At 41.5% G+C, this 10,835-nt stretch overlaps 1 non-coding gene across 1 annotated transcript; it reads left to right on the plus strand.

Annotated features, from left to right (window-relative positions):
- Positions 1–8,850: 8,850 nt before the first annotated feature.
- TRNAK-CUU (transfer RNA lysine (anticodon CUU)) lies at positions 8,851–8,923 on the plus strand. Its single transcript has one exon. It is a non-coding gene; the product is annotated as a tRNA-Lys (tRNA).
- Positions 8,924–10,835: the final 1,912 nt, after the last annotated feature.

The following is a 10,835-nucleotide window of genomic DNA, read 5'->3' on the forward strand; positions in this document are numbered from 1 at the left end:
GCACCACCCAAGTCTTGGAAGGCAGAACCTGGGACTGTGAGGATGAAGTCCTTGGTCCCACTGTATGACAGGATCTGGTTCAAGGCCATTTTAAGAACCTGAACGTACACAAGTACATGGGACCTGATGAAATCCATCTGTGAGTGGGTCCTGATGAGCTGGCAAATGAAGTTGCTAAGCCACTGGCCATCATATCTGAAAAATCATGGCAGAGAGGTGAAGTTCCTGATGACTGAAGAAAGAGAAATATAATGCCCATTTTCAAGAAGGAGAAAATGGATGACCCGGGGAATTACAGATCAGTCAGTCTCACCTCTGTGCCTGGCAAAATCTGGGAGCAGATTCTCCTGGAAAGGATGCTAGGGCACATGAAAAAGAGCAAGGTGCTTGGTGACAGCCAGCATGGCTTTACTAGGGGAAAATCCTGCCTGACCAATTTGGTGCCCTTCTATGATGGGGTTGCAGAACTGATGGACAGGGGTAGAGTAGCTGATGTCATCTACCTGGACTTGTGCAAAGTGTTTGACACTGTCCCACACAACATCCTTGTCTCCAAATTCGAGAGAAATCAGTTTGCTAGGTGGACCACTCGGTGGATAAAGAACTGGCTGGATGGCCCCACGCAATGAGTTGTGGTCTCAATGTCCAGCTGGAGACCAGTAACAAGTGGTGTCCCTCAGGAATCAGTGTTGGGACAGGTCTTGTTCAACATCTTTGTCGGTGACATAGGCAATGAAATTGAGTGCGCCCTCAGCAAGTTTGCCGATGACACCAGGCTGTGCAGTTCTTTACTGTTAGTCTGGTGAGGCACTGGAATGTGTTGCCCAGGGAAGTTGTGAATGCTCCATCCCTGGCAGTGTTCAAGGCTGTACAGAGCTTTGGGTGACATGATTTAGTGTGAGATGTCCCTGCCTATGGCAGGGGCGTTGGAACTAGATGACCTTAAGGTCCTTTCCAACCCTAACTATTCTATTATTCTATAATTATTATCGGTGGTAGCAGTAACGGTTTGTGTTATACCTTAGTTACTGCACTGTTCTTATCTCGACCCATGGCAGTTACATTCTTTCGATTCTTCTCCCCATCCCTCCATGAGTAGTGGGATTGGGGGGAGTGGGAGTGTGAAGAAAGGAAAATGGGTGTGTGAGAGAGAAACTGTGTGGCTGACTGTGTTTAAACCACGACAAAGACCTAGATACATATGTGAGGTAAAAGAGAAATATTTCTGACCTGTGCTGTTGGCATATTGACACTTGATATACTTTGTATATAGAAAGATTACAAAATATGCACTGAATTCGTACAGCCAAAATTAATTATCCCACTTTAAGAAAAAACAAAATAAATCAAAGTAAATAAAGAACATAATACCCCCCAAAACAAAACTGAAAACCCAAAATATGCAAAAAAAGCGAACATATCCATCCAACCTCCCTCTCCCCACACCCCCCAAAAAAAACAAAAGAGCAACCAAACAGTGACTGGTGAGAAGGAAATACTTTTCCTTTTTTGTAAAACATATTTTTAGCAGTTTGTAGATCAAGTTTTCAACATTTTTGTTCAATGCTAGGAATGGTGAACTTGGATCTTCTCTGCCTTGATCTAATCAAGTTTATGCAAAATAGACTGTCTACAAAAAATTCCATGCATTTCTTTGATGTTCTATAATTGGCTAAAAAGAAATTAGTTTCAAGCTGTAAATTCATATAAAGTGATTTGTTCTTAGAGATCTGATGAAATTTGAATTATATGTATACATATACATACTCTACATGATTTAATTTGAGATCTAAATTATGTGATATGCTATGTATTCTAGATATAGCCAGGTAGCTAGATGCAATAGTCTTGCGCTCTTGCTAAGGTTGTGATACTATGTTTGAAACAAAATTCTTCCACAACTGAAATGTTCCTACATCCCTATAAACTATATGGACATTCCAGAAACATGTGACAACACAAAATACATTGCAGCTTCATTTTGTGAAGTATGGCATACTCCTTTGTGCATCTTAAAACATCACTGAAATCTATACATACTAGAGTCCAGAGCTGGCAGAGAATCTAAATCCAATAATTTGTCAGAAGTCTCTTAATTACTAGCCAATATAACAATTCAAGAAGAGGATTTATGGAAATCAAAATTAGGTCTACACGATATAATTAGCTTATGCAAACATTTTATTTAGCCGTTTCTGTAATTTATATGAAGCTTTATAGCCATATTTTATTCTTTAGCAGGCTTCTTGGCTTACTAGCAAAGCTCCTTGATAGTTCCAAACAAGACAGCATTTCCTTCAATCAAGTAATCAAGAAAATAGTTATCAACAAATCTCAGTCCTCACTCTTCCTCACAACTTCTTTACTTTTTTTTTGTCTTCATTTTTCTTTTTTTCTCTAAAACTATTTCAGTACAAGGATAATAAAAGCTGGAAAGTAGTGAAGGGGAAAGGGACCTGGGGGTCCTGGTGGATAGGATGATTACAAGCCAGCAATGTGCCCTTGTGGCCAAGAAGGCAAATGGCATCCTAGGGTGCATTAGAAAGGGGGTGTTTTAGTAGGGCAAGAGAGGTTCTCCTCCCCCTCTACTCTGCCTTGGTGAGGCCGCATCTGCAATATTGCATACAGTTCTGGGCCCCTCAGTTCAAGAAGGACAGGGAATTGCTTGAAAGAGTCCAGCGCAGAGCCACAAAGATGATTAAGGGAGTGGAACATCTCCCTTATGAGGAGAGGCTGAGGGAGCTGGGTCTCTTTAGCTTGGAGAAGAGGAGACTGAGGGGTGACCTCATCAGTGTTTACAAACATGTAAAGGGTGGGTGTCAGGATGATGGAGCTAGGCTTTTTTCAGTGATATCCAGTGGTAGGACAAGGGACAATGGGTGTAAACTGGAGCATAGGAGGTTCCACATTAACATCAGGAAAAACTTCTTTACTGTGAGAGTGACAGAGCACTGGAACAGGTTGCCCAGGGAGGTTGTGGAGTCTCCTATGTTGGAGACATTCAAGGCCCGCCTGGACAAGTTCTTGTGTGATGTACTCTAGGTTACCCTGCTCTTGCAGGGGGGTTGGACTAGATGATCTTTCGAGGTCCCTTCCAACACCTGGGATTCTGTGATTCTGTGATATGCAGACACTTTAAAATTGCAATCTACTGCTGCATAACATGGAGGCATAAGATGTTACCGCTACTATAATTCACAAGCAAAAGGGGGATCCATGATAAAGTCATGTTGACTTTGAGGTCAATGCACTGATTTATACAACTGAAGTTATGCAGACATAAGGAAGCATTCCTTTTTTTACCATAAAATTGCTTGGGTAGAGTGCGATCTCCTGAGAGATTTATGCAGAACCATATCTCTAGCAAGATGAAAAGAGCATGCTGTCCTCAGAATCAAAGACTAGGCAAAAGAAGAAAAAATGAGCAGGAGAAAGGACAAAACACCCCATCATTCGTGCAAGTACTATGTGCTGAAAGATATTTCCAGAGCTTTCAGCAAGGTTTGTAACACATAAATAAATAAATAAATAAATATATTCTGAGCCATACCATTTTCCAGCTTATTTAAATCAAGTCTACTCTTTCTTTTATTCTAAAATATATTGTAATAAGTTTAAAATCTTCTTGAGCATACAGTTTGTTGGCACCATAATCCTGTAACTGACTATGAAACAATCTATTACAGCAGGAATACAAGTTCTTATTTCAAGCTGTAATTTAATTGAACGTTGCCATTTGCCACAATATTTTGAGGCCAAGACCTCTTAAAAGCTTGTACAGAACCTTATCAGAAACCCTAGTGAAGGACTAGCTTTTAGAGTTTTGTGCTGGGGCCTTGAGATTTCTTTTCATAGAAAGGAAAAGCAGGAGTGCAAAGAAGTAAGATAAAAGCACCCCACCAAAACATTCATAATATGTTGATGTAGTTTTACAGATCTGTACTGCACCTTTCATTATATTTTATTTTGTAGTCCTCATTTTTTTCACATCTACCTGGTATTTCTTGACAGCTTATATTAGGAATGAATTTTTGGAAGACTGATCTTCCTTTGTATCTCAATTTCAGCAGTCACAAGAAAATCTGCACTTCAAGGTGCTTGATGGTAACTATAAATCAGATCATTTGAGCTGCAAATTCCCTGACTTGCACCACCAGTGTGTTTGGAAGCACAAAAATGCAAGTACAAATTCAGAAGAGTGAAAAGATGGTTCTCAGCTTTTAGGATGTGTCAGAGAGAATAAATGTATAATTCCTTTTGTATGACACACAGCAATATATACTGCTGGCACCCTTTAGGGTGTCATCCTTTAAAATTCATCTTCTGGTAACTTACTGGTAACCTAGTAGAAATAAACTACACAAAAGCAGAGTCGGGGAGAAAGAGGGATGTTTCGGAATTAAATTGCTCTTTGTGCTGCTTAAGTGTATAATTACCACTTCTGTCAAATGAGGCTTTTTGGATCTTGCTTAGGTATTCCTGGGGTTTGTTTTGTTTGGTTTTCTGCAGGTTATGCACATGAAAATGTGTAATTATAGAAAGATATAAATACAGTAATTAAGTTTAGTGGATGAAATTCAGCTTGAGGTAGCAGGCTTTCTGCACCAGTTAATCCTCATGTAAGAGCAATGACAGAAGACACTAATGGCATGTGTGTTTAGGATTTGTCACATGCCTGTGCAGCCTGGTGAGGATTCCTATCTGTCATATATAGGTATGCATGAAAAATGGCAGTGGGTGGGGTAATAAGATCAGTAGTTTTGCAGACATAGCCATATCAGAAAGTAAACTAATTTCCAGACAGATGGCTAGAACAGGAATTGAGGATGCCCCATTTAAACAGTGTAATGATCAGAGCAGCTCACAATCAAATCTGAGAGAAAATTATTTATAGAACCTGTAAAGGGAGTTTCTCCATGTAAGCAATTGACATGTATATACAGTAACATGCATAACCAGAAATATATGTATGCAACTGCAAGAGTTAGCATTCTAAAGCCCCAAATCATTTTGGACCTATCTGTGGAAACAGCTACTTATGTCTAACGCTTCAGAGAACAGTGCCTTATCTTACCTAGGAGCTTGGCAACGACATGAGTTTCGGTATTTTTGAGAGTCTTTTGTACCAATGTTGATCTATAATTTTCTACTGGCTTCTAGTATGGATTCATTACTAGTCTGATCTTTGTGGAGACAGAGCAGTGTGGAGACAGTAAAATCACACATAAATCCCACTGATGGGAAAGAAAAGGATGGAAGGAACAGAACATCATACCATCCTGAGAACAGCCACAAGAACGGAATCAGAATAAGGAGGATGGCAGTCATTGATTTCTCTCTACCAAAGACTCAGCCATGCCTCCTTTCATTTCGGAACAATGCTCCATCTGGAAGTTGCTGAGCTCCTCCAGGCTCTGTTCTTTACTTGGGGACTGTTCTGTCCATAAGTCCTAATTTCTGTTCCCAAAGTTGCAGTATTTTATGTCCAAATTATAAAAAAAAAACCAAACCATCTTATTCATATGCAAAATAAAAATGCAAGAAATTTGCATTGATAGTATGTCTCCAGTGATGAAAACTTCTAAACGCTGCAACTGGCTGAACCAGCTGTATGTATATTATTAACATATCTTTCTATACATCTGTCTAGAAAGAGTTTGGCACTTTTAGAAAAAGACATACTTACTTTTTTACTGAAAAAGGTCTTTTAAACAAACTTTTCCTAATATTGATTATGCTGGAATATGAAACTGTATCAAGATGGCAATGGAGCTTTTACTATACAAGACAGCAACGGTCTTTTCTATACCAGTGAATTTTCATTCATTCTGCTCACATGTATCTGTTTTGGCTGGCAAGGACTTGTGCTGTGTCTACTCTGGTCTGTGCAGACTAATGAATAGGCATATGAGTACTTTCACACTTCCTTCTGAATATTTTTGCTTAGTTTTATCATTCCACGTACCATGATAGTCTACAGACATGCATCAAAATACCATAGATGTTCATATCTACCATTTTCTGATGTTGTCATGGGTTCAGCCGTAGCTCATGCTCTGCCAGGGAGGAGGGAGAGATAGGGCGCCTGGTCTGGGCTAGTCGGGGAGGTATTCCATACCACAGCACGTCCTGCTCGGGGAGGGGACTGGAAACTGGCTGGAAGGGAAGGGGTTAACAATCCTCCAGGCTGGGCTTGGAGAGGGAACTGGAAGCTGGCCAGGAAGGGAGGGGTTAGCTCTCTCTTCCGGGCTGGGCTCGTTTTGGCGGGTGGTATCGTATTCTCTCTCCTTGTTTATTTCCTCTAACATTGATTTGTTAGTGGTAGCAGTAGTGATTTGTGTTATACCTTAAATGCTGGACTGATTTTACCTCAATCCGTGGGAGCTGTATTCCTCCGGCTCTCCTTCCCATTCCTCCGGGAGTGGGAAGGTGGGGGGGGGAGGGGAAACAAAGGAGTGTGTGGGACTCCGGGAGTGAGTGAGTGAACTGTGCAGATTTGGTTTAAACCACGACAGTTTTTGGCGCCCAATGTGGGGCACAAACCCACGAAATAACAACAAATCTGACAGGATTTATAGTCATTTGTCACAATGCTGATTTATTGGCTCTCACAGTTTTTTCTCTTGATCTCACGGTTTCAGGATTTTACCAATTACTTTCAATATATATTAGCTGTGTTAGTGTTTATCAAGTATGGGGTTTGGGCTAAGGTTCTTGTCTCATTGTACTTTATGTTAATGACTTGTAATACAATAGAAGCATTGATCAAGAAACTGATCTGGTTTATGTTCCCAGTACGGTCACCAACTTTATATTTTGGGAGGTATATAAGAGAACTGCTTAGGAATTTCACATCTTTTTTCTCCTTCTCGGGTGGTCAGCCTGTGAAGGAGACATTCTTCTATCCTCCCAGTGTTCTCTCCAGATGGTCTACAACATCATTTAAGAGTTTTGAAGTTTTTGAATGGCCTTTTAATACTGTTGAGACTTGTATATTGATTGTGATGGGGATCACCATAGTAGCACGCATACAGAGTGTGTTTTGCCCACAGTTATTTCATCTGATTTCAAGAGTTAAGCGGAGTCAGGTCTGGTCCTGTACTGGGGTTAAACGACAACATAGGAGGACCAAGAGATTTTCCCAGAGGGTGGACAGCCATGAGTGGCAGGGTGTGTGGGATAGTATGGGCAAGCATCTAGGTCAGTGGGCCCCTCCAGTACTTTGGAATTTTACTTCCGAACAAGTGCAAAATCCGGAAGAATTAGTAAAACACCTAAATGAGGTGTGCTGTTGTCCTGGCCATACCAGAGATGGACAAATTACAGCAACGTGCTGGGGCTTGGCCTATGCCTATAGGGCCTTGTTCGACACTATCCAACACCTTCAAAAGGAAAAAAATGTCCCTGGATCTGAGAGCAATACAGAAGTCAGCGCAGCTGTTCCAACTCCAAGTACAACAGCTACACCATCCCCAGTGGCAAGTACAGCTGCTACCCAAACTTCAGCTGTGACAGACAGTGCAACTACCCCAGCAACAAGTACAGCAGCTATTCAACCCTCGACTGCAACAGACAGTGCAGCTACCCCAGCAACAAGTACAGTTGCTACTCAAACTGCAGCTGAACCAGAGGACCAATTCGTACCAATATCGGTTGCTCCTGTACACAAGAGAAAAACCAAAAAAGAGGCAAGAAGGAGGAGGCAGGATGAAGAAACTATGCATCCACTACCTGGACTAGTATCTGATCAGGGGTCATCATCACATGACGAAGAAGAAGAGGTGACTTCTCGATCTCGGACCTCAACTGAGCTGCAGAATATGCGAAAAGATTTCACTCGTCAACCGGGGAGCACATCATCACCTGGTTGCTCCGATGTTGGGATAATGGGGCCGATGGTCATGAACCAGCAGGTACCGAAGCCAAGCAGCTGGGATCACTTGCTAGAGAAGGGGGAATTGACAAAGCAATTGCAAGAGAGAAAAAGTCTCTCAGTCTTTGGAGGCGGCTTTTGGCAGCTGTGAAAGAAAGGCTCCCATACAAGGATGATGTTATGAGTCGTTTGGCCAAGTGGACTACTGTAGACAAAGGCATCCAGTCCCTGAGGAAATCAGCTATCGTAGAGATGATCTACCACACCAAGCCGAATAATGGGAATGTACACATAGACCCAGATGAAGTCGAATGCACACGACCCATGTGGCGAAAACTTACACGGAAAGCACCGTCATCATATGCCCACCCATTGGCAACGGTAACCTGGAATGACATAGTACCACTAACAGTGGATGAAATGGTTCATAAACTCCGAGAATTCGAAGACAATCTTACCCCTTCCATCATCTCAGCTATGGAAAACCTGTCTCAGGATCTCAAACAGGATCTCAAACAGTTGAGGGACGATCTGTCTGATTTATCCAGCTCTTCACGTGTGCCAACACACGTTTCAGCTATTAACAAAAGGTGTCCTATTGCTCGAGAGAGAAAATATATAAGATACACACCACGGGACACCCTATGGTTTTACCTGTGGGATCACGGAGAAGACATGACGAAGTGGAATGGAAAACCTACTTCAGCCTTGGAGGAACATGTGGATGAATTGAAGAGAGGAGCACGGGCCAAGACTGATCGCCCCATGAGAGCTGCAGCTTCAGTCTCTGGTGAACAAGTTCCCAGATGGAGCGGAAGAGCTGATTTTACTCCAGCTCCTGTGATAAAGAAGAATAATCCCTCTCAACACGAATTAGGTGTCCAAGATTGTGATGATGATGACTATTAGAGGGGCCCTGCCTCCAGCCAGGTGGAGGTAGGGGACAATTGTATTTACTGGACTGTGTGGATCAAATGGCCTGGCTAGCTCAGTCGGTAGAGCATGAGACTCTTAATCTCAGGGTCGTGGGTTTGTGCCCCACATTGGGCGCCAAAAACTGTCGTGGTTTAAACCAAATCTGCACAGTTCACTCACTCACTCCCGGAGTCCCACACACTCCTTTGTTTCCCCTCCCCCCCCCACCTTCCCACTCCCGGAGGAATGGGAAGGAGAGCCGGAGGAATACAGCTCCCACGGATTGAGGTAAAATCAGTCCAGCATTTAAGGTATAACACAAATCACTACTGCTACCACTAACAAATCAATGTTAGAGGAAATAAACAAGGAGAGAGAATACGATACCACCCGCCAAAACGAGCCCAGCCCGGAAGAGAGAGCTAACCCCTCCCTTCCTGGCCAGCTTCCAGTTCCCTCTCCAAGCCCAGCCTGGAGGATTGTTAACCCCTTCCCTTCCAGCCAGTTTCCAGTCCCCTCCCCGAGCAGGACGTGCTGTGGTATGGAATACCTCCCCGACTAGCCCAGACCAGGCGCCCTATCTCTCCCTCCTCCCTGGCAGAGCATGAGCTACGGCTGAACCCATGACAGATGTTAATATTTAAAATTGAAGGATATATTAGATGACGCGAATACATTGCAGACTGAGCAGCTATCATTGCTTTTCTCTCTGGCAACTTAAAGTAATATGGAGTGATGTTTAGAGATTGAAAGCAGCTTACTATGACAGTCTAGGACAGCACCATGAATTTGTTATGCATTCTTTTGATTCTAAATTATAATCCTAACCCACACTGCAAAAGTGAAAAAGCAATAAATCTTGTTTTTATTTCACTTTTTATGAATGTCACTGTTTTCCAGTTTGAATTCAGGCTTGGCCGGGTGCAAGATTTCTTTGCCTGTGGTCTACTTTGGCTGAGAAGGGCTTCAGATGTAGGCTTTGGAGTAACCAAAGGTACTGTGTGCAAAGCTCAACTTTATATACTCAGCACTGTTCATTAGCTAGGGCTTAATAAAATATTAAGTTGATCACAAGTCTTTTGCTCTTGCAGTATAAACAGAAAGCTCTATCCAGGTTGTTATTTTTAGAGATGCCATAGGAATGCCACAGGCATAAGCCACCATGTCCTGTGACAGATCAGCACTTCTACAAATCTGAGCATAAAAGTTCTATTGACTACTTAGTTTGAAAATATTAGTATTAATTGCTTCTGGTCCGTGCTGAACAACTGTCAAGTCACTGATGTAAAGAAATACTTTATTGTTAGTCTTATCTCTTTCACAGTCCAGTCACTGCTATTCAGTCACCTCAGTTGTGTGGCTGACCAAAAAAGGGATTAAAGGAAGATATTAAAAAAAAAATTACTTTTGTTTATTATGAATTGTTTATAGTAAGAGACTTCTCAATCTTGAGTATATTTTCAACAGTAAAAAAATTTAAGAAGTCAATGTAAAAAGAATAACTGTACTTTATTGTGATTTTAGAATGTATCAAAACAGTAATATATGAAACTGTCTTCATAAATAATTCAGATAATTAGGAGCACATTGTATACACCTCAATATCAAATCAAATAATTATTAGAGAATCTCAAATGCTCAAATAAGATCAGGGTGGCAAGAAATGCTTAAGAATTTCAGTTTCATGGGGAAATGTAGAAAATCCATTTCTTTCTTCTGACTGCAAATTAACAACTCTTATACATGAAGTGATAGAAATTCTGATGATGCCAAAAACCTCAGTTTCCAAGAAGCTCACTAAGGCTCAAGTACTTTCTTATTTCTCTTATTCCTAATACTGGTCATTCTTGTGCACAGCTAAGCTTCTCAGGGAGAGCACTTCACACTCTCATTGCTAAGACTGCAACTGTAGTGCACATGTACTGCATAAGAGGACTTACTTTTTTAGCATTAAAATCTATCACATCCCATGGACATGAATTAATTTCTTAAAAAGGAGAAAGAACTTTTTCTTTTTCTCGTTATTCTATCATCTTAAGTATTGAAA

The sequence above is a fragment of the Melopsittacus undulatus genome, chromosome 2, assembly GCF_012275295.1.
Source record: "Melopsittacus undulatus isolate bMelUnd1 chromosome 2, bMelUnd1.mat.Z, whole genome shotgun sequence".
NCBI lineage: Eukaryota > Metazoa > Chordata > Aves > Psittaciformes > Psittaculidae > Melopsittacus > Melopsittacus undulatus.